Source organism: Ixodes scapularis, unplaced genomic scaffold, assembly GCF_016920785.2.
Source record: "Ixodes scapularis isolate PalLabHiFi unplaced genomic scaffold, ASM1692078v2 PGA_scaffold2__306_contigs__length_199485367, whole genome shotgun sequence".
NCBI classification, from domain to species: domain Eukaryota; kingdom Metazoa; phylum Arthropoda; class Arachnida; order Ixodida; family Ixodidae; genus Ixodes; species Ixodes scapularis.
Genome location: NW_024609857.1, coordinates 49,522,095 through 49,546,416, shown reverse-complemented (window position 1 = coordinate 49,546,416; position 24,322 = coordinate 49,522,095). Strand labels below are relative to the sequence as shown.

The 24,322-nt window shown below is 45.3% G+C and overlaps 1 protein-coding gene across 4 annotated transcripts in view; it reads right to left on the bottom strand.

The window, feature by feature from the left end:
- Positions 1-24,322, bottom strand: part of LOC8037016 (solute carrier organic anion transporter family member 74D) — a 97,415-nt gene that overhangs the window by 39,836 nt on the left and 33,257 nt on the right. For 2 of the 4 annotated variants that reach the window (XM_029989179.4, XM_029989181.4), the window contains exon 1: positions 8,884-9,255. The exons of 1 other annotated variant lie outside the window; for it this stretch is intronic. The gene's annotated coding sequence lies outside the window, so the exon portion shown is untranslated. Of the gene's footprint in view, positions 1-8,883; positions 9,256-19,373; positions 19,417-24,322 lie in introns of those variants that run through there. One more of the 4 variants, XM_040216024.3, reaches the window with a different exon arrangement.

The window sequence follows — 24,322 nt, the reverse complement described above, 5'->3', positions numbered from 1 at the left end:
TACTGCGTGATGCACGTTAAAAACCCCAGGTTAGCGGTTGACCGCACTGGCCAAATTTCTCATCTACAGCTAAGAGACCGATTACCCGTTGAGGCGCATCTCCATCAAGGCTGTATAAACATAAAGTGCAAGCCAATTTTTTTTTTTTACAAATTCTCTTTCTGACATGGGACGTTGACTTAAGCGGTGGAAATGCGTTCTCACGGCTTCGAGCGGATCCAAGCTCATCCGCTAGAAAAACCACTGGCTCTGCATTTCACCGACCATAAAACAGTATTAATGAAGTCGATGCGCAACCCGGAACTCAGCACTACCTATAAGTAATAAAAAAAAATCAGCACCATCAGCACTGCCTATGAACAATAAAACCAGTATCATTAGCACCACCAGAGCCTCGCCCCAATCAACATCATTCACCACGTGGAGATGCGGTCTTTTTTTTTTTTTTTAATTATTTCCTCAGCATTAGTCTTGAGCGTACTCCCCTGAGATGGCACAGCAGAACAGCGAGTGCACGTTCCTCGGGGCCAATGGGATGTTTTTTTGCATAACTGGCATGACGTTCTTTGTCTTGCAAGAAATATTTGGAGAGTGCTATAGGCAAGAGATACAGAGCTACCACGAGCAAGCAGTCGTCAACCTAGGCGGCAAAAAATTCACTAACTTCATCTGACGTGCCACAGAGATCGCTGACCCGTATATCCGGCCACTTGGATAACGAGTACACCACGTTTTGATACATGCCTCCCTCTGATATACGAATGGTGATATCACTAGCCTGCACAACGGATAGCTGGCATATCCTCTCCTCCTCCCCCTTCGTGAAGGTAACTTTGAAGCTCGTGACCCTCGTGACGTCATGTGTGACCTCATTATGGGAACGTCCCATAATGCAAGGCACGGTTACGCCGACGGTGACGCCGCTCAAGCCGGAAACAGGCGCTCAAGAGCTGCACTCTAAAAAACTTAAAGGGGTCATGAAACGCTTTTCCAACTTTTTCCTTTTTAGCTTTCCTCCTCAACTCATAAATCGCGCATTCCATCAAACAGTTAAAGAAGACGAAAAGGGGGAGTCCCCTCTTGCTCGCACTCTCGTTTGTATAATCCGGACACATCCATTCTCCCCCTAGAAGATTAGCCCGTCGCTCAAAATTCAGACAAAAGTTGCTTTCCCCACCCCGTTCATTCCGAAGCTAACAGTGCTGTTGAAGCTACGTGCTCGCTCGGCCTAGGGTGCCTAAATGTTTCCGCGCTCGGCCAGCCACACTTGCCACGTGAGCGTAGCAAATGTGGCTGCAGAGAATGAAGTCAGGTGATAAAAGGGAGGCGGCTGATTGGTCCGGCAAGCGCGTAGGTTCCACCACAATGTCAGCTTAGGGGTGAAGGGAATAAGTGAGGTCCGGTTGCGTGTGACGTCAGTTTGGACCCGATGACGCGCTTTTGGGACCGCGGATGTATCACAGTGAAAAGGCAGAGAGGTTGCGAAGGGGAGGAGGTACGAAATAGTCCGCTCTGTTTTCACATTTTCGCACTGAAAGTCAGGCTTTTGACTTTCTACCTTTTTTTCTTTTGGTCCACTGAACGATGTGCTATTAGTAAAATCCCAATCTAAAATGATTTATCAAGGGTGATTAAAAATTATTCACGTTTCTACCTGTAGAGTTTATTTTTATCAAAAATTTAAAAAACCCAAGCCAGTCATAGATTATTGCATAGGCAAAGCCTTGGCTGATTTGCAAATGATTTATCACATCGTCCACTGCCACCCTTCTATTACCTTCCACGGAAATAGACTGATGACGACATTGAGCAGGCTCAATGTCGTCATCAGTCGTCGACACGCACAGGCATCAACTCCTTTATGGCTGACACTTGTGAATCCTTCGTATAACTTCTTTATCCATTCAAACACACTTCTTCGCGACAAAACATTTCCATGATATACGGTGCACAAAGGTTTTGATAAATATCGGTACCAGACGCCCCTTCAGACCACGAAAACAATGACTTCTCCACTTGGAGATATATAGAAAGATATTTATTTCGGCTCAGGAGAGTCACATACAAATTACACATGAGGCAGTTATTCTTTCTTTCACCTCAGTCACGGCTTATACTCCGTTTCACCTTATGTTGTACCGCAGCGAAGGCTAGAAGCGCGAGCTCATAGCGTTGGCAGCTGCTCTTGGTGCACGAGAGCTTGTGCCGCCGAGATGTGCCCTAAAGCAAGGAGATCGAAGCTTGTAGCCTTTCCTGCCGTACAACACAAGGTGAAACAGAGTATAGCTGACTTAACACATTCAAGCCTGCACAGCAGTGATTGGAGACATCAACCTTGCACCATAAGAGCTAACAAGACAGTGCGGCCAACAGAAGGTGCAAGATAACCGAAATGTTAAACTTTCTTTTAATCACTGTTGTATGACAAGGATTATTTTTAACACCTATATTCTGGCTTCAACCACACTTATTTTTTGGTTTTCTTTATTTCATGAGCCAATTTTAGTAAATGAATACATATAGCATTTACGCCAGGGCACTCTCGTGCGGTCACACTATACACTACATACGTGATTTATATCATTACACAGCTTCAAATTTATCTACTTCGACTTTATTATAACCATAAACGTCAAAATCAAATGGGTTGTTTGATCTTCAGAGTGTTGAGTCAGTCATATATGAAATTAGATATTTTGTGTCTCCACTGTAGAGGGCAAACTTTCCATATGCAGCGGGACTGCTAACTTGGGGTCCTTACATGCAACTTTCTAACCTGACCTTCTATGTACTCGACGAGTCATCATGGTTCTGTTACCTCGTGAAATGGAGTATAGTTAATTTTAGAGTAGTTGGCTCAAAAAGTCAGCTGCTTTAGGCTCTGGGCTTCTCAATTGTTTTAGATAAAGTAAATCTTGTTACGTGAAGTTGTCGCATAGTGGTAAAGTTTCACTTTTTTCTGGTAGTCGTGTGTTTCATTTCTTTAGCCCTATTCCATCACTCTGATTTATAAGCATGGGTGTTGAGGGTTTCTCTTTCTAAGCCTTTGTTAGTTTTGTCTTTTGGCAAATAAATATGTGCTGTGCCTTAGACCCCACATTGTACATAGATTTTTGTTTTATTATGTCACCTGTTATGCCTCACATCTATATCATGAAGACCAACACTGGGATAATCACATTAAGCTTAGGTTATTCATGACCCAGTACATTATTTTCCTAAAAAAAATAATTCAGATGCCCAAATCAGCTTTTATGAACATTTCATGTCTTTGTTACTTACGCAAATTAATTCCGTAAGAAATTCGATAATCAAATATTTGAACAAGAAAGGCATAACTAGAACTAGTGCCCCTTTTGTCAAGAAAAATTCAAGTCTACATATCTGTATTGAAATGTGAAGTGGAGCCAAAACACTAAACTACTAGGGTGTTTTCATGATACCTACTTCACCACACAACACATGTGCATTGCAACAAGGCACACCCTAGATATAAAAATTCTATTTAATTTTGCTAATAAAATTAAATATATTGAAGTACATACAGTATATTATTACCTAACGATTGTAATCGTTTTTGATACTGCACAACATGTGGTAACATGTGTACCTAAAGGGGCATGGCCTATAGACGCTTTACACACGCGCCAGAATACAGCCGCCATTGCTGACCTTCTCTTGTTTCACCGAGATACCGAGCCACTAAAATTGGTGTGGACGAGCCTCCACAAAGGCGAATGCTGGGGAGAAAGACAGAATAAAATCTAGGATGGCAATAACCTGGCTTGCTATAGTAATAATGAAGTGAAGCAAACGTAATAAGGGGAAACAAAAACTGAAGGTCAGTTATGGCGGCGCCCATGCACAGCTGCTGCAAAGCGTCTATATGCTGTGGCACAGTACACTGCACCACAGAGCGAATATGATTCTGGCACGGTGTGGTTCTAGATATACAAATTAATGTTGCATTCATTATTGTATCGTTCAAGATGGTACTCTCCATTAGCACATTCACCACACTCGTCCGTCTGACAAGAGGCTTTTAAATATGAGTAAAATACTGCAACCAGAGGTTTGATTCGTGTCACATTGAACTTTCTATGCAGTTTGGCACATGTGCCATCACCTATTTGGTCACAATATGCGCCAAGTGCTTCTAAGCTCAGTATGAACCTAATTTTCACTTCCATAGCTTTCACATATTTTCCAGTTTCAATAAACTGGTGGATTTTCCTTATAGTTGCTGACTACTGTGTTGAAAATAGGAAGAAACCACCTATGGTATTCCTAACATCATATTTGCTATGTGGTAAGGGAATCGTTAACAGCTACAAGAGGAAACCGAGACTAACAGCTGATAGTCTAGAGACAAGCAAAGCACCAGCAATAGGTGAAACACAAAGTAAAACTATCACAATGTTGACAATCTAGTGCTTTATCCCAGTTGCTTTCTGTTTTTCCTTTGAAGTTTCTATCCGCAGTAACAAACTTATCAATATGCAGACTAGGCAGCGGTTTAGGGCAGCTATGTTTGGAAAGAAGGGGGGGGGGGGGAGCAAATTTTGGAAAGTGGCTTTAGGCCAACTATGTGATTCATATATATATGAAACTCCAAATAATCAAAGGAACACGGATACCCAAAAAAACCCAGAGAACTGAGGAGACACTGACCAACGATGACTAGAAAATATTGATAGGCGTAGACGCCTTGATAAAGAAAATTGTCGACTTCATCCAGACTGATTTGTCCTGTGCTCCTCTGCTTGCCTGTACAGTACTGCACCGTCAAACAATTTTCATTGTGCTTGAAACGCGTCAAAAATTATTTTACAACAATGAAGTCCGAACTTCTGCACTTGTTGTTAGACGGCACCATAGACCGTTGTATCTTCAATCTCATACAAGGTGTTACGGAAGTGGCTATTGTAACCGCCATCAAGAATACCCTAGAACTGGGGTGAAAAAATCTGTACGCATGTGCGTTTATGTGAGCGTAGAGGGAGGCGACACTTTTAGATTGCCTAGACTGGCAGAATGCTAAGTCCGCCTCTGCCTATCTACAAATATGAGACTAGTCCAACTTGTGCTTCTAGTCTAGCAATTACAAAATTAGGTCAGGGACAGTTACACCAGTGTGAATCATGCACCACACTACTTGCACAAATGAACTGTAGGAGAATATAACTGTAGAAGCTGCCCCATAACACATGAGTACAGTAAAACATATTACTTATAAAGGTAATTGAAATTAATTAAAGAAATAAAGGTAAAAGTAAGTGTCTACAAAACAGAGCATCCACTTGTCAACTTGTCAAATGATGCTGTAGCTTATGATGCCCATCCAGCATTTTGAAACCCTGCCTAGGAGCACTTAGGCTCATTTAAACACACGGTTGATGAGAATTATCTCAGAGCAGCTCTTAAAAGGCAACTGTTCGGTTGGCACAGCTGGGAAAACACGCCAATGCCTTACAGCTCCAGATCCACGAGGAGCACTGCTTCAACCAGCTCAAGCACCATGTTATGAAGAACTGCTGTGGCCACAATGCTCGCACGTGCAGTGTTCGGTCCTCAAGCTGAACTTGAATTCAGGCAAACAGCATTTCTGTAGATCCTACTTCCCTTCCATGGGGTCGATATGTCTATGTATAACTTTTTCATGCACACAGCCACTGGCGTAGCCAGGAATTATTTTCGAGGAGGGGTCTTTCTTTCATTTTCGTGTGTAGTGGTCGATATAGAGTACAATTTACGGGTACGGACACGGCTGTCTCTAACCCCCTAACGGTAATCATTCAATATTTGTCTTCCCTTACTAACAAAAGTGATGATTTCGGGTGGGCTTTGACCCCCCAAACCACCCCCCTACCTACGCCACTGCACACAGCATTTTGAGCATGCAAAATGGGAGTGCATAGTTGATGGAAAATTTAATTCATGTGATGGTCACATATACAGCTGTTCAAGGAAGGTCCTAAAGGGATACTTCAACGAAATTTGAAATATACCCGTCGTGTTCAAAAATAGGTTGAATATGATCCTCAATATTGAATACATGCGATAATATGAAACAGTTCACATGATAGCAAGGAAACCTTGCCCCAGTCTGTACTACGACTTCTTTATAACTCTTTATTCTACTCTTGTTTTAATTACTGTGTCTTGGTATGGGGAAATACAACTTCTGCAAATATTCATCATGATTAAATACTCCAGAAAAAGGTAATTCATATTTTGGCACATGACAGCCACACGGCACCGTTCCTCAATAAATTAGGAATTGTTCCAATCACGAATTATTATGAGTATAAACTTGACCTAGCATATAAAGCAGCGATAAACCACCCGGGAAATAGTCTTCTTTCTCTTTCTTCCCTTCGCTCACAAAACACCTCGTATGCCACTCGTCGTGCCGACGCCTGGACGATCCCACGCTCGAGAACAAACTACGGAAGTCAGTGGTTAGATACCAGCTACCTAAAATGTTAAAAAAATTTTTATCGCGGAATAATACAATTCAAAACTGTTCCAACAAACACATACTATCTTTACTAGTTTCGTGAGAAATCTGATTGTGTATTCTTGAGACCAGTTTTGGTTTGAGTGTCTCTTCTGCTGTTGCTGTTGGGGTAGGAGAGGGCATTGTCAAGCAGTTTTGTACTGCTTTCTTCCCTCCTCCCCCTCTTCTTGTATAAAAAGGAATAAAGAAACTTAAATATCCGTAAAGGACAATCGCACATTTGTTTTTTGAGCCTGGTGGCTGCATTTTTCGTTATAAACGACCCACTCTGGCAAGCACTCGGAGAACAGCCAGCAAAGAGCACGTGACATCCAACGCAATCGTGACATAGTTCGGTAGTTCGTCTCGGGACGAGCAAAGCTACGGCGAGGCTGACGTCGAGAGGATGGCCTAGTCGTTCCAGCCAAACCACCGAAGCGGCTGCTTTTGTACAAATTTTGAGTGACAGGCTAATCTGCTAATTTTGTAGAGGGACAATAGCAACTTCTGGGACACACAAAAGAGATTCTCGGGAAGAGGGGAGTTCCTCCTTCCCTCTTTTCTCGTGTTGGCCGGAGGCGAGACAGTTATCGTCAATACCTCTCAAGGTTCCTAGACGGGCACTACAAACAAGGCGTTAGCGACATCCATTAAATGCTCTTTGTTAATCATTTAATTCGTTTTAAAATTCATTTTTGTGCCTTTTAAACAAGATATTGGTGTGGTCAATGTGATACTGCTCCTTTGAACACATATAGACCAAAAAACAAGTCCCGAAATTTCTTTGTAGTATCCCTTTAAACCACCAACATGAAGGTGCGAATATCAGCCCTGTCTTACCTTACTTTGGCAATTGTCTCTGGTGCCGCAACTAGTGTCATGATGTCGTGTGAGCAAGCGAAGCCTTTATCTCCCAGGAAATGACCAAACCTGATTGCTTTCAACATCTGTCTTAAAAACCCATTTGTTAAAAACAATGCAGCCCTCCACTGATTTAGACACCATGCCAGAATGCTTTGGATGAACAGCTGGTGGACCATCATTTTCTGCGCACTGCACATACCGCAACTGAGATCGACATGTTTTACTGCTGATGACTGCATAGAAAGGGGTGTGCAATCAACGAAAGAAAAGACACCTTAAAATAATGGCTTGATCGTGTCAAACCCTTTGGTTATGGAACTAAGTTTGCTTTGTTTTAGTGATGTGGAAAGTATAACTACCCATACATCAAAGCGATACTAAAGGTGGATTCCTTGATGGTCATACAAGCTGCGAATTTATGAACACCCAAAACTCGCCCAGAACCGTTTTTTTTTTTCGTTTTTATTTTTGCTGATAGAGAATTAGAAGCTCGTTTGCGAGTGATAAAAGGTATATCTGGAGTTCACTAAGGGTAATGTTGTCTGCCCAGTTAAACAAATAGACGGCGGCAGTCTTCGAAGTACAAAACCTCCCACTAGTTCATCGCATCGGTTCTACGAGAACAGTCGTCTCTTCGCACCACGTGATGCGACGTGCCTTAACCCTTAACACAATGCTGAAAGAATCTCGCATTGTAGTCGTTATTATTTGTCATTGCTACGAATGGTTATAGAGCCAAATACAGGGTGTCACAAATGAAAATTTACACGGTGTTTCTTACCGCAAAAATAAACTAGGCATCGCCGAACGCTCATTCTCCGCCCAAAGGTGGAGCTAGAGGTCACAACCAGATGCCAAAGTTTCAACCCGATCCGACAGCTTATTTAAAAGTTATAAATGATTTTCTGAAAATTTCAATGGGAAAATGGCGGCCGACGGAGTTTTCGAACACATGGGGCTCTATGGCACCAGAAACCGAAAACGGGCAAAAATGGGCTCCATTTTCCCATTGAAATTTTCAGAAAATCAGTTATAACTTTTGATTAAGTTATCGGATCGGGCTGAAACTTTGGCATCTGGTTGTGACCTATAGCACTACCTTTGGGCGGAGAATGAGCGTTCGGCGATGCCTAGTTTATTTTTGCGGTAAAAAAGACCGTGCAAATTTTCATTTGTGACACCCTGTATACCTACAAAGCACGACAGCTAGAAAAGTTGCGGTTGTAGAACGAGTTTTCTGAAGCTAAGATTCTACTCGCGAGACAGAGAAAATTCACTGAAGATTGTCTCAAAACTCTAAAAACAAAATAAAATGCATATTCGCTGTTTTATTATTTAAGAGTCGTTCACCGCAATCTGATGCGAACGGCAGAAGTGCCGACAATCAGCTGATCGCCGAGATCATGAACTGCCGCTATTCAACGCGCCGATCGGAATGAAGCACATGCGTTGCAAGTAATAATAAACAAGGATGTAAATGGCAATACGTTACAGCTATGCGAAAATAAGTAAATACATACGAATAAGCACGCTGATAGAAAAACCAACGAGAAGACTCAGGTGAACCACACAGATGCGTCGCTGCGTACCTTCCCCGGTTAGGGCTAACACGCACTCAGAGTCACGGTGCTCAGAGTGGAGAGCCAACTTGAAAACAGAGACTGATAAACACCTCACACGACAATATTTTGCATCCGTATCACTATCGAAAGTCATTCTGTCGAGATTCTCACGCTGTTGTAGCCCAAAATACTTTTCATAAGCACTTTTGTCCACCGCGTCGACCGCCACAACCGCCACAAACCATCCGCCATGTTTTAAGTTCGGAATTAAAAAACAACCAAAAGCAAACCACCCAATGTTGAGAGCTTACGATAGGTGTGGTTTAGTGCTAGGTTTAGCGAAAAGCGATTTTGGTGCAACGCAACGAAACCGAAACTCAGCTTAGGTTTCCGTCTAAGCTCCGATTTGCTCTAAGCGGCGTTGGTGCAACCGGCCCTATCACAACTAATTGCGCGTTTGGTTTCGACGAGGATGACACAAAGACGACGGGCACCATGACGATGCACCTTTGGAGCCGCATGATTGGCTCCTGACGATCGTTGGTCAAAGTCCGACTTGGACGGTGTTTACTAATAGCGAGTTCGTTTCACACGCACTGGCACCGTTCGAGTTCTCTCCCAGAATGCATCGCACTCACAGAGTGTTGCACGGAAAACTGGACTCAAACGAACTCGCCAAATGCACCGAGTGCAGAAGACTGATGCTGCCGCCATCTATGTTGTAGAAAAGGCACCGACTTCAAACCGAAACTAGCGCCTTTCTGTTCGGAGTGATGCGTGGGAATGCGTGAATGCAGTCGCTACCAACGTTTATTTACGAACGTTGGTCGCTGCAACCTGTAGTTTATAGTTGCGATGACTTCAAGCAGCTCGGCTGCCGTAGAGGTAGTTACAGACGGCGTAAATTTCCGCAACCAGCTGTCTACAAAGCAGCTGGTTATTCTTATAACCGTTTACACTGAAGAAAACTGATGATGCTGTCCGAGCAGAGGCTTGATCCGTTTGAGCATGGTATTATGCGTGAACCACTGAAAGGGTACGGCTTAAAACTAGCCTGTTGGAATATCCAGCAAAACTGGGACTTTCGATTTGGATCGTCATTATAGGTGGATCAGATATTAGCCTTGGTGAGGGCGTCGAGAACGAGAGCTTTCTCGAACAAAATACGACGGGGCAAGTTATCTGACGTAGGTAAATGTTAAACATGATGATGTTGCCCAATCCTTGGATAAAGTTACCATCTTTAGCTTTCTCTGATGCTTATTGGGTAGTCAGAGGTTTCTGCTGGGGGAGTTTTGTCGACAAATGTTAAATTTTTCACCCGCACACGGATGGTGATAGACATCTCGGGGGCCGCTGTTACGTTTGTTTTGAGCATTTCTTTACACGCTGGTATATTTCAGCGTTTGTACGGCAACAGAGCGATTTAAAACCTGCAAATAAATCACGGGTTGTCAATTGTTTTCTTCGGGAAATAGCAGACGCTCACAATTCAAGCTCGCGTTTGATTTCGTGGCCCGCGGGACCCGATTTTTATCAGAAAATCTACTTTTTTTCCCGTTCGGTTCCGCGACACATCGTAGCAGCCGAACCCTCGTCGTCTGCTCCCGCTCCTCGCCGGCCCCACCGCAGCGAGGCATGACGGGATTGCATTTTGGCGCACTCCCGATTTTCTCGGTGCAGCGAGTGCATGCACGCGTGGGGTGTCAGCGCTGAAACGAACTCGGAGAGTGCAACCACTCGTGGAGTGCCGGCCGAAACGAACCCGTTCCACGCTGCGAGTGGGCACGCGTGGGCACGAGTGCCGTGAAACGAGCGAGTTCGTTTCACGGCACCCGTGCCCACGCGTGCCCACTCGCAGCGTAGAACGGGTTCGTTTCGGCCGGCACTCCACGAGTGGTTGCACTCTCCGAGTTCGTTTCAGCGCTGGCACCCCACGCGTGCATGCACTCGCTGCACCGGGAAAATCGGGAGTGCGCCAAAATGCAATCCCGTCATGCCTCGCTCCGGCGGGGCCGGCGAGGAGCGGGAGCAGACCGAGCAGACGACGAGGGTTCGTCTGCTACGATGTGTCGCGGAACCGAACGAAAAAAAAAAAAGTAGATTTTCTGATAGAAATCGCGTCCAGCGGGCCACGAAATCAAACGTGAGCTTGAATTGTGAGCGTCTGCTATTTCCCGAAGGAAGCAATTAACAACCCGTGGTTTATTCGCAGGTTTTAAATCGCTCTGTTGCCGTACAAACGCTGAAATATATCAGTGTGTAAAGGAATGCTCAGAACAAACGTAACAGCGGCCCCCGAGATATCTATCACCATCCGTGTGCGGGTGAAAAATTTTACATTTTTCGACAAAACTCCCCCAGCAGAAACCTCTGACTGCCCAATAAGCATCAGAGAAAGCTAAAGATGGTAACTTTACCCGAGGATTGGGCAACATCATCATGTTTAACAGTTACCTACGTCAGCTAACTTGCCCCGTCGTATTTTGTTCGAGAATGCTCTCGTTCTCGACGCCCTCACCAAGGCTAATATCTGATCCACCTATAATGACGATCCAAATCGAAAGTCCCAGTTTTGCTGGATATTCCAACAGGCTTGTTTTGAGCCGCACCCTTTCAGTGATTCACGTATAATACCATGCTCAAACGGATCATGCTTCTGCTTGGACAGCATCATCAGTTTTCTTCAGTGTAAACGGTTATAAGAATTGAAAGATCGCAACCAGCTGCTTTGTAGGCAGCTGGTTGCGGAAATTTACGCCGTCTGTAACTATCTCTACGGTAGCCGAGCTGCTTGAAGTCATCGAAACTATAAACTACAGGTTGCAGCGACCAACGTTTGTTGATAAACGTTGGTAGCCGACTGCATTCTCGCATTCCCACGCATCACTCCGATCAGAAAGGCGCTAGTTTCGGTTTGAAGTCGGTACCTTTTCTACAACATAGATGGCGGGATCATCAGTCCTCTGCACATTCTGCACTCGGTGCATTTGGCGAGTTCGTTTGAGTCCAGTTTTCCGTGCAACACTCTGTGAGTGCGATGCATTCTGGGAGAGAACTCGAACGGTGCCAGAGCGTGTGAAACGAACTCGCTATAAGGTCCCTCATAGCGAGATCGTTTCACAGCACTCGTGTCCACGCGTGCCCACTCGCGGCGAAAGCGAGTTCGTTTCGGCAGGCACCCCACGCGTGCATGCACTCGCTCGCTGCACCGAGAAAATCGGGCGTGCGCCAAAATGCAATCCCGTCATGCCTCGCTCCGGCGAGGCCGGCGAGGAGCGGGAGCAGACGACGGAGGGTTCGTCTGCTACGATGTGTCGCAGAACCGAAAAAAAAAAAAGTAGATTTCTGATAGAAATCTCGTCCCGCGGGCAACATAATCAAACGCGAGCTTGAATTGTGAGCGTCTGCTATTTTATGAAAGAAGCAATTAACAACCCGTGCTTTATTTGCAGGTTTTAAGTCGCTCTGTTGCCGTACAGACGCTGAAATATACCAGTGTGTCAAGAAAAGCTCACAACAAACGCATCAGCTGCCCTCGAGATGTTTATCCTCATCCGTGTGCGGGTGAAAAGTTGAACATTTGTTGACAAAACTCCCCCAGCAGAAACCTGACTGCCCAATAGGCATACGGGAAAGCTAAACATAGTGACTTTACTCGAGGCTTGGGCAACATCATCATGTTTAACATTTACCTACGTCAGCGAACTTGCCCTGTCGTATTTTGTTCGAAAAAACTCTCGTTCTCGACGTCCTCCCCAAGGCTAATAATACCTGATACCAGCTGTAATCACGACCGAAATCGAAAGTCCCAAGAAAAGTTTTGCTGAATATTTCAACAGACTAGTTTTAAGCCATACCCTTTTCAGTGGTTCACGCATAATACCATGCTCGAACGGATCAAGCTTCTGCTCGGACAGCATCATCAGTTTTCTTCAGTGTAAACAGTTATAAGAATTGAAAGATCGCAACCAGATGTTTTGCAGACAGCTGGATGCGGAAATTTACGCCGTGTGTAGCTGACTCTCTTTACGGCAGCCGAGTTGTTTGAAGTCATCGCAACTATAAACCACAGGTTGCAGCGTTCAACGTTTGTAGATAAACGTTGGTAGTTAGTGACTACACTCCCGCATTCCCACCCATCACACAGAACAGAAAAACGCTGGTTTCGGTTTGAGGGCGGTACTCTTTCTACAACATAGATGGCGGCAGCACCAGTCTTTTGCTAAAGCCCCTGTATACGGAAAAGTAGCGACATCCTTTGAAGAATGCCGCCTCCTATCTTGGAGCGATCCAGGCGGCGCTAAAGTCGACGCGCGAGCGCGAAAGAGCAAAATAAAACTAAGAGTTTGCATAAGGGAGGAGGAGGGAGAAGGAATGGCCTATGCTGTCGGAGTGCAGTGCATGCTATGAGCTCATGTCGCCAATCAAATAACGCCGACTGCGTAACGTCACGGCTTTCGTCTTTCTTTGAGCACATCCTTCATGGCTGGTAGACCGTGACAGTGCGCTTTTATCCTGTGTGTATGCATTTGCGTGTCTTTCAGCCTTTGACTGCTGCTCTGACTCAAGTATAAACCAAATATAGGAGGCCGTTTGCTATCATTGGAGCGATCTAGGCGGCGCCACAGTCAACGCGCAGGTGTAAAAGAGCAAAACATAAAGATAAAAGGTGTGTGCGTCAAAGGAGAAGGGAGAAGATGTCGCTACCTTTCTTATTCAGGGGCATTATCTTTTGCACTCGGTGCATTGGGCGAGTTCGTTTGATAGCGAGTTCGTTTCACACGCACTGGCACCGTGCGAGTTCTCTCCCAGAATGCATCGCACTCACAGAGTGTCGCACGGAAAACTGGACTCAAACGAACTCGCCAAATGCACCGCGTGCAGAAGACTGATGTTGCCGCCATCTATGTTGTAGAAAAGGTACCGACTTCAAACCGAAACTAGCGCCTTTCTGTTCGGAGTGATGCGTGGGAATGCGAGAATGCAGTCGGCTACCAACGTTTATCTACAAACTGTGGTCGCTGCAACCTGTAGTTTATAGTTGCGATGACTTCAAGCAGCTCGGATGCCGTAGAGATAGTTACAGACGGCGTAAATTTTCGCACCCAGTTTTATACAAAGCAGCTGGTTACGATCTCTCAATTCTTATAACCGTTTACACAGAAGAAAACTGATGATGCTGTCCGAGCAGAAGCTTGATCTGTTTGAGCATGGTATTATGCGTGAACCACTGAAAGGGTACGGCTTAAAACTAGCCTGTTGAAATATCCAGCAAAACTGGGACTTTCGATTTGGATTGTCATTATAGGTGGATCAGAAATTAGCCTTAGTGAGGGCGTCAAGAACGAGAGCTTTCTCGAACAAAATACGACGGGGCAAGTTAGCTGACGTAGGTAAATGTTAAACATGATGATGTTGCCCAATCCTCGGGTAAAGTTACCATCTTTAGCTTTCTCTGATGCTTATTGGGCAGACAGAGGTTTCTGCTGGGTGAGTGTTGCCGACAAATATTAAATTTTCCACCCGCACACGGATGATGATAGACATCTCGGGGGCCGCTGTTACGTTTGTTCTGAGCGTTTCTTTACACACTGGTATATTTCAGCGTTTGTACGGCAACAGAGCGATTTAAAACCTGCAAATAAATCACGGGTTGTCAATTGCTTCCTTCGGGAAATAGCAGACGCTCACAATTCAAGCTCGCGTTTGATTTCGTGGCCCGCGGGACACGATTTCTATCAGAAAATTTACTTTTTGTTCCGTTCGGTTCCGCGACACATCGTAGCAGACGAACCCTCGTCGCCTGCTCCCGCTCCTCGCCGGCCCCGCCGGAGCGAGGCATGACGGGGTTGCATTTTGGCGCACTCCCGATTTTCTCGGTGCAGCGAGTGCATGCACGCGTGGGGTATCAGCGCTGAAACGAACTCGGAGAGTGCAACCACTCGTGGAGTGCCGGCTGAAACGAACCCGTTCCACGCTACGAGTGGGCACGCATGGGCACGAGTGCCGTGAAACGAACTCGCTATGAGTCAAGTTCTCCGTGCAACACTCTGCGAGTGTGATGCATTCTGGGAGAGAACTCAAACCGTGCCAGTGCGTGTAAAACGAACTCGCTATGAGTGTTTACTACTGCCGAACTTGAGATTCGGCGAAGTTCGGCGCATGTCGAACTTTTGAAGGGAGTACTGGGATTTGCAGACATGGAGGGACGAATGGATAGGGAAAGTATTGCAGTAACTAAGAGGATATTGGAAAAATTGGCGAACAAGATCTAGGGTGGTGTGAAAACACAGATAAAAATAAGCAATGGGAACACTTTAAGAAGGGGGAGGGTTATGTTAGAACCAGGCACGCAGCCAGGATTTTGTTTCGGGGGGGGGGGGGGGGGGGGGGGGGGTCGCCCATGACAAAATGCTGTATGAGGGGGAGGAAGGAGGAGGGTCCCAGATAAATGGAAGATTTCGAGGGGGGGGGGGGGGGTGCCCGGGCCCCATGACCCCCCCTGGATACGTGGCTGCTAACAAAATTTATACAAATTAACAAAAAAAAAAAAAAAAAGATGACGAAATGTTAGGCTACGTGGCGCAAGCTGCCGCCCGTTACAAAGTCTATAGCCATTACCAGAGCCGTGTATGTAGAGAGTTTGGCCATTCGTTGGGAAGTATAGGAGGCAAATGAGGGGGCGCCATTGGCCGAAAGCGGGCTGGGCGTGTTCCAGGGCGTCTTCAGAAATTCGAATGTGACCAACCAGGAGCCGAAAACAATACCCTGGTGGTGGTCGCGAGAAACAAACCTGATAACTGCATTAGAGTAACTCCCGATGACTGAAAATAGGGTACACGTGATGTTTCAATCACGCTCATCCAAAATGATGTTGGAAGAGTGCGACTAGCGGAACGATCGACATAATCCGTACGCCAAGCGCCGAGGGCCGGGAATCTGCCGTCCGAGCGGTCACACTGTCCGAGCAAAACGGCGCATTCGTTTCTTACATCTTTCTGCATGATCATGATCAAATCCACACGTGCACCCTATTTTCAACCACAAAGAGTTACTACACTTCACTCTTACGCGCTTATTAAAACCATTTACGAACATAGACCTTTGATCAGAACTGTTTCCTGCTACCACCGCTAGGAGATTCTTTTGGACTTCTGGTTGGTCAAGAGAGCATGCCAAGCCCTCTTTTCCGAGGCCGGTGCACGCCCTGGCTCTGCCGGCGCCTCCCATTGACCAAACTCTCTACATATACGGCTCTGGCCATTACCATCCATCAGAGCCGTATATGTAGAGCCGATGTAGAGTGTTGGGCCATTCGTTGGGGCTCCATTGGCCGAAAGCGGTCTGGGCGTGTTCCAGGGCGTCTTCAGAAATTCAAATGTGACCAACCAGAAGCCGGAAATAATACCCTGGCGGTGGTCGCGAGAAACAAACCTGATAGGTGCATCGGAGTAAATCTCGGTGGCTGAAAATATGGCACACGTGATGTTTCAATCACACTCATCCAAAATGATGATGGAAGAGTGCGACTAGCGGAACGATCGACATAATCCTTACGCCAAGCGCCGAGGGCCGCGAATCTGCCGTCCGAGCGGTCACACTCTGTCCGAGCAAAACAGGGTTGAGCGGCGCATTTGTTTCTTACATACTTCTACATGATCATGATCGAAACTTCACGTGCACTCCATTTTCAACCACAAAGAGTTACTACACTTCACTCTTACGCGCTTATTAAAACCATACACGAACATAGGCCTTTGATCAGAACTGTTTCTCGCTACCACCACTAGGGGATTCTTTTCGGCATCTGGTTGGTCAAGAGAGCATGCCAAGCCCTCTTTCCGAGTCTTGCGCTCACCCTGGCTTTGCCCGCACCTCCCATTGACCAAACTCTCTATATACACGGCTCTGCCATCCATGCATCCATCCATCCAACCTTTGCCGAATCTTTAGAAAAGTTCGGCAAAAATTCGGCTTCGCCGAATCCCAAGATTCGGCGCCGAATTTTCGATTCGGTAAAAGTTCAGTTCATCACTAGCGTTTACAAACAAGCTCGCGAGTCGCTTTGCCCATACCTGGGGGGCTATGTTGCGCTTTTTGCACTCCCAGGAGACTAGGGAGAAGGAAGTGACGTCAACAACGCAGCAAATGCAGATTGGATGTTGACTTTGTTTTCTTCTGTCAACATCCAATCTGCGCTTGCTCTAGTCGTTGACGTCACTTCCTTCTTCCAAGTCTCCTGGGAGTGCAAAAAGCGCAACATAGCACCCCAGGTGCGAGCGTTGCGCGTGCGTAGAAACCAAATTCGGGAGGAGCGAAGCTTCTGCGCATGCGCAGTACCGACAGCAGCGCCACCGCAGTGGAGTGACGTCAATGAGTCACCAACTCATGTTTACAAACAAACCGGAGTGCCCCTAACGCAAAAATACTCCAAAAGCCGGGAGACGCCATAATTAAAATAAAAGCACCGACTTGACACAACAGAAAAAAAAAAAAAAAAACAATTTCATTAGACGTTTCACCTTCCATGCGGGAGGCATCTTCAGTAGTTACAAAGCAAATGCAAGGTTCAACCTCAAGTCAACGCTATTTATCAAGAAGCATCGTGGAGAGGGCCGCGGTTTTTGTTACACACGGATGTGTCTCTGCGAACAAACCACGATTCTATGAGCTTTCGGGGCCCCCATCCGTCCTCCCTCGCCAAGGTCGTCGCGGCTGGAAAGTCAAAAGAACGCCTCATTGTCCACGCATGGTCCACTAGTTCAGTTTTCAGTCCCGCCGTGTGGGATGCGTACGTGACGTCACGCTTGTGTTCTTTGAATCTGGTCTCTCTCCTCCGTCCGGTTTCACCAATGTAGGACGCTGGGCAGTCACTGCAGGGGATCTTGTAGACAACTCCTCTCTGGACGTTCGCCGGGGTTGGGTCTTTTGGTTTGGAAACGGAATTTCTAATAGTTCTGTATGGCTCGAAAACAGTTCAAATGCCAAGAGGCCTCAAAGCGCGACTGAGATGTTCGGGGACTCCTTTGACATAGGGGATGCACACCACATCCTTATCTCTTTCTCTTTCGCACGGTTGCACATTTTGTTTCATTTGGTTGTTGACCTCGTCAACAAAACGCTTTGGGTAGTGACGTTTCATTAAAGCTCCCTGTAAATGAGTCATCTCATTTGCGCCATGGCGCTCATTAGATGCCGTGCCATCTAACAAGCGGGCATGGGAAAAATATCACGTGACCACGCTTAGGGACAGGTAAATCCGCCAGGTGCCGCCACGGTTTATATCCAGATACGACGTGCCGGTGGTGCCGTTGATGGGTGCGTGTACGTGTGGATTTAATTTATCCAAAGAATCTACAAGTTTCGGCGTTTTTATACTTTTTATCTTGTGTGCGAGCTAAGATCACAGATGAAGCTATACGCGCGTGAAGATAACCTGAAGGAATGCACGAGCGTGCATTGCAAGAGAGGAACGCACATGTACTACAGAAGGTACAGAGCTCTTCGCTCGCGCGCCTAGCATTGCCTTCGCTCGCGCGAAAACGAAGAAATGACCAACGGTAATTACAACTTTTTAAAGGGGCGGTGCAACGATATTCAATTGGAATGCTTTTCACTTTACACGAGCTTACTGGCACTAGTGGGACTCAAGGATACTCGCACGCAACGCCATTGACCAAGAAACTCCTTTGTTGCGCTGTAATTTCGAGGACAAAACCGAGATTTTTCATTCAATCTCTCCTTCGCAAAACCTGATGACGTAGCTGGGCGGTAGCAGTACCGCCCAGTGACGATATTTGAATGCGGCTCACAGATTGGACCCGGGCATGGCGTGGACACTCGATTTTGGGCTCGTGATAATCGATAGCTCGAGAAGCATTCGGGTAGTGTCTTGTGTCCAATCGCTGCAATGACGGCAACAGCCGAACCATAACAATGTCTGGAACTCAGCGCGTGTCCTGTGCTTTGCCAACCCCAGCGCGTGGCTATGATGAACATTGGCGGCATATAATCGGTTCCAGATCACCTGGCCGCTTGTTCTGGCTGCGAGTTGAGGGGGTGAACGATGCTAGTTTTTCTTTAAATTTTTTGGGGGATTCTATTGCGTGGGGTGAAAAACGAACTGGTATTTCACAGGTCATTAACGTCAGGGATCCGTTCTAAGCGGTATTTGCGCAAAATACAAAAATCGTTGCATCGCCCCTTTAACCGTCGGGCTACTCAGGGAATAAAGCGTTTACAGCAGAGTATTATTTTAATTGTCGATTTGAGTGAGCGATTTACGGATGGCATGGTTCATGCAAGCGTCGTAAATTCTGTATGCGCAAGTCAATCGTGAAGTTGAAAAAAAACGTTTTTTTAAGTATTTCATATTTAAAGTGTATGATTCATCAGCGGAGGAATAAGAACGAACCGAGACCGAACGTGCGGGCTTCGATTCCTACCTGAAATTGGACAGCGGCTTCCCAAGGCTCGTGAACAGACTTCGGGGGGTGACAGAGTACTACTGAACGAGAGACGAAGAACGTCAAGACAACGATTGCCTCACAGTGGCGACACGCCAGACAGTTAAAAAAAAGAAAGAAAAACAGCAGCGTTGATTAAAACGAAAACGGAAGTTTCTGGACCCCAAAGGATTGTGCAACCAAGCGCTTTTTTGAGTCTGCGTTACTTCGATGCTACATTTAGCCAAAAATATTTACTTACAGTTACAAGCAGTAATGCAAAAAAAGCTACTTCTTGTAAGTACAGTTTACTGTTATGAGGTAATAATGCAATTACTTCATAATTAGTTCCTATGAAAGTTACTCGACTTCAGTGACCTTGGCGTGACAAAATGTATGTACAGTGAAAAGTATTTGTTCGTTCTGCTGCCATACAGTGGAGGATTCAATATAAAGGCGCATTCACACCGGGGATGTGCAGCAGTCGCGCGATAACTTTCATCGCAAAAGCCATCACCGAAGAAAAAAAGCGACGCGTTTCGAGTAGTCGCTAGCTGACCCGACTTTTTGCGATGCGATCTAGTCGCGGAGCGGCTGAGCCAATCAGCGGCATTCGGAGCGAGAGTTTTCGAGAAGTGACTTGCTCATCGCGCACGCCTATGTGACCATCTGATTTTTTTTTTTTGCGATGCGATCTATAACTTTGCGACAACCTTTCTTGGCAATGCAGTGGAAGGTACAGGCCCGCGTCCCTTTGAGTGTGCGCGGGCTCTCCTCCTCTCCTCGGAAATGGGGGAGGAAGAGAGCCTGCGTACACTCAAAATGGGAGAGGGGACGCGGGCCTGTACCTTCCACTGCATTGCCAAGAAAAGTTGTCGCGGAGTAGTCGCATCGCGCGAGTGCTTTACATCACCGTTGTACTTTCGCTTTAGCCACTTTATTAATTGTGTAGTTCGATTTCAGCTCTGTACACTCTAAAAAAAAAACGTGCCAACTAGCACCTTTTAGGGTTCTTAAACTTGTCCAATGGGCGGCACCCTTACAGGTGCAGAAAAGAACCCACAAAAAGGGTACTTTCTAATGAACCCTATTTCGGGGTTCTTTTCGGATCGTTTATTGGTTCTTCTTAACGAACCCTCTTTTTGGTTCTTTTCAGAACGCTTCTGGATTCTATTTAACAAACCCTATTTCGAGGTTCTTCTAAGATCCTTTTTTGGTTTTTCCTAATCAACCCTATTTCGGGTTCTTTCCCGAACCCTTTATGGTGCTCTTGATGAACCCCGTTTCGGGTTCTTTCCGGGACCTTTTTTGGTGCTTTTAATGAACCCTATTTCGGGTTCTTTCCAGAACCCTTTTTGGTGCTCTTAAATGTACCCCATTTCAGGGTTCTTTTCGTATCCTTTATTGGTTCTTCCTAATGAACCCTATTCGGGTTCTTACCAGAACCCTTCTTCGTGCTCTTAATGAACCTTATTTCGAGGTTCTTTACGGATCCCTTTTTGGTTTTTCTTTATGAACCCTATTTCATGTTTTATTCGGAACCCTTCTTGGTTCTTTCAATAAATCCCGAGTTCTTTAGATTATGTTAGCGTTATTTTAGTAAACCATATTTTGTACTACTAACCCTCTTTTATGACAAATCGTTTTTTCTTCACATTCCAAGTTATTTTTTAGTAGATCGTATCTTGTATTTCTTGCTCCACAAGGAGATTTTTTTCAATTAACCAAAGTCTCTTTAGATTGTTCATTAATCACTAGCACTGGGCCTTTTCGACAGGTTGGCAAACATCAGTCTGGCCAGCGTCAACACACTTCATTCCTGCACGTAATTAACTAGGTGACAAGCAGAAAAGTAAAGATCATGTCCATTCATATACTTTATTGGGGTCGCAAAAATTTATTCTTCAGTTCGCAGTAAAAAAAACTAACAAAATTTGAAAGAGTTTTAAGGCGAGACGGGTATCACTGCCAGCAATGTGCACACAGCTTCTGCTGTCGTTCTGATGCCGCTCACCGTCAGGACACCGTCCACGCTTTGCGTGGACGGTGTCCTGACGGTCCGTTTTTATCACCTGACACCTTTCTCTGCGGTTGTGATCACGTGATGCAAGACAGAAGGTTCACTGGTCAAACGAGCATGACGATTCCACCGAACTGTCAGCCTAGTGGTGAGCAGATTAGCCCCTGAAACGTCGCTTTTGAACACATTATGGCGTATCTTCTGGGGTGCCGTTGAGCTGTCCAAACCATGGTTCGCTGGCGAAGATAATACGCACATGTCATCGCTTTTCCGTCCCTGTCTGCCAGGAAACATGGCGGTCACATCACCAAGCATGTCCGTCAAACGCCGGTAAAATTGTTGGCAGATCACTCTCTTGCCCAAAAGAAACGCAAAATAAACAAGAGCGAAAATCTCGATTCGGTATGACACCTTCCGTCAACGGAAACAAGCAACACATTGTGTTGAGCAACGCGTTTTGGCCTATTTGGTGGCTGAGCGACTTTTGTGACGGCAATACGACAACGCACCTAGATTCGATGATTCAGTGGCCAGTCAGTGACGTGTTTTTTATAGGAATTTGCCAAAATAGAGGCTTGGAAAATAAGATTGAATGATAATCGAGCCTATTTCGGAACTGGAAAGAGAAGTGATAATAAAGTAATTAGAGCGAATAGATGTCGTTGAGAAATAATTTTTATTCCAATCGGAGCGACCTTCGAACCGTCAATTGCCATTTCTGAACAAGTATTAGCTCAGTTAAGCGCCACGTCACGCAAATCCTTGGGCGTGCAGTCGGCGCTTATCTTTTTTACACTAAAAATGGGAATCAAATACACAGAACCAGCCCGAGAACCGGAAAAATGGCACCGGACAAAATTGTTCGAATAGTAAACTCGGTCGAAATGGTCCAAATAAATTTTGTCGTATTTTTTCTTGCTCCTAATTCTTATTAGCTTTAATTGGCACAATCCCAACATATAAAAAGATAAATATTCGCATAATGCAATACATTTTTTTTTGTGAAATAAACATTTCATTACACAAAGAGACTAGTTGTAAATGTGTGCTACGTATGGCTTCATTCAAAACGTCTTCTTGTAGCTCTGTTGAACTAACGAGGGAACTCCTTTAAAGTAAAACTTTAAGTTCACAAAATGTAACTGTACCGCATCAATTTAAAACTTCGAGCGGGAGATCAGAAAGAGTTGTATCAAGCAGTAAAATAGATTGTTGGGCTAGTTGGTTGATCGGCATAATGAAAAAGAGTGCAAAATAAACGGTACAAAGTCGAAGAAAAGCACACACGAGACAGGTGCCTGCCCTGTGTGTGTGTTTTTCCAACATTGTCGCGTCTATATTGAGCTTCTTTTTTTATAGTCTCTACAAAAGTTGCATTATAAGAGCATTGAATGTACTTAATAGAACTTCAGAGTAGCACCTTATTAAAAGATGAGTGTCTGAAAATCACTTGGAACCATTCTCTCTGGGATTGCACTTGGGACCTTTTGGTCCGGGTCCGTTTCGTCCAGGGCCATTTCGTCCGAGGATATTTTGTTCTTCATCCTACAATGCCATATTGCTCGCGAAAACTATGAAAACAGCAACGAACACGTTTCTGTTTTTTTTTTTTTCCTCGTGCCATCTCATTTTCCTAACTTTTGGTGGGCAACCTCAAAGTAGCGACGGGGTTCACCGGCGGACGGAGCACTCATTTTTTACACTGCGTTATTACCCATAAATTTGAACGCACAACATATCGAAGTTTAGTTTTCCTTCACTCAAAACGCACTTATAGAATATGCCTATGGGATTATTCGGGGTATCCTTCTAGACATATCTGCTCCTTGAAATCGAAAAACCACCATTTGCAGGTTGATTTATTTCTGAAGATAAAGATGACTGCAACAGATCACTTTAACCTTCCGCGCAGCAGTATTTTTGATGCCACTCGCGGATGGGTCCCAACTCTATTTTTGCGGCTTGGCGCGTGCCGCGAAACAATCAGAGGCGCCGTATTGGGAGACGGGCTGTGTAATGACCACAAGCTAGGACAAGTGCATTCTATACTAAAAAAAAAAAAAAAAAAAAGTTTTTCTGTTTTATTTATTTTTCATTCATACGCACAGATATACGAATATTGTTTAAACACGAAAGGAAGTTAAAAAATGGCTCTTGTTACTAAAAAAACACGACGCCGCTTAATCCCCGTATCACTCATTCATCAAAACACGCACTTTTTTTTTGTGTGTGTTGCTCATTCATCGAAGTTTTGCGCCTTCAAAAATCTGTATGCAGTTTCTTTTTTTTTTTTGGGGGGGGGGGGGGGGGGGGGGGGATAATGTACACATTCGATTTTCGCAGGTACAGATTTCTTCAAATAAACTTTAATTCAATGACCCGTTTGGTTTATACAAATGAGTACCAAAGAGTAGCTTTATACTAACATTTCTTACTAAATAAAACACGGCGAGCAGTTACGTTTGCAAACGAACGCCAGTGTTCAGACCGCTGAAGCAGGTGGCCCGGGAGTCAAAGGCATCGAAGCCTGTTTCATCTGTGGTCGGAGGCGAAGATTATCTCGGCCTCAAATTGCACGCGACTTGGTAAATAACTACGGCATTCCACCTCTCTAAGCTTTCAAGGTGTTTGACAGCTCGCACGGGCAGCTTTGTTCCCACTGAATGGCGCACCCAATTTCTCGCGTGCAAACCCTTTCGAGCCTGGTCATTGTGTCCCTCTTTCCGGTAGAAGACTTAAGTGACCTTCTTTTTCCAAAGATCGCTTTATCTCTTTCCTGGCTGCAACAAGCACCCTTTTCGCTCTTTCCAGGCCGGAAACTAGCTCTGCATTTCTTTTTTCATTTTGCGAGGGGTTCTTTTGGTTGAGAAAGCACGCTTCATAGGGATCTTCCCCGAAATCGGTTCTTTTTTAGCGAAAAGAACCCTTT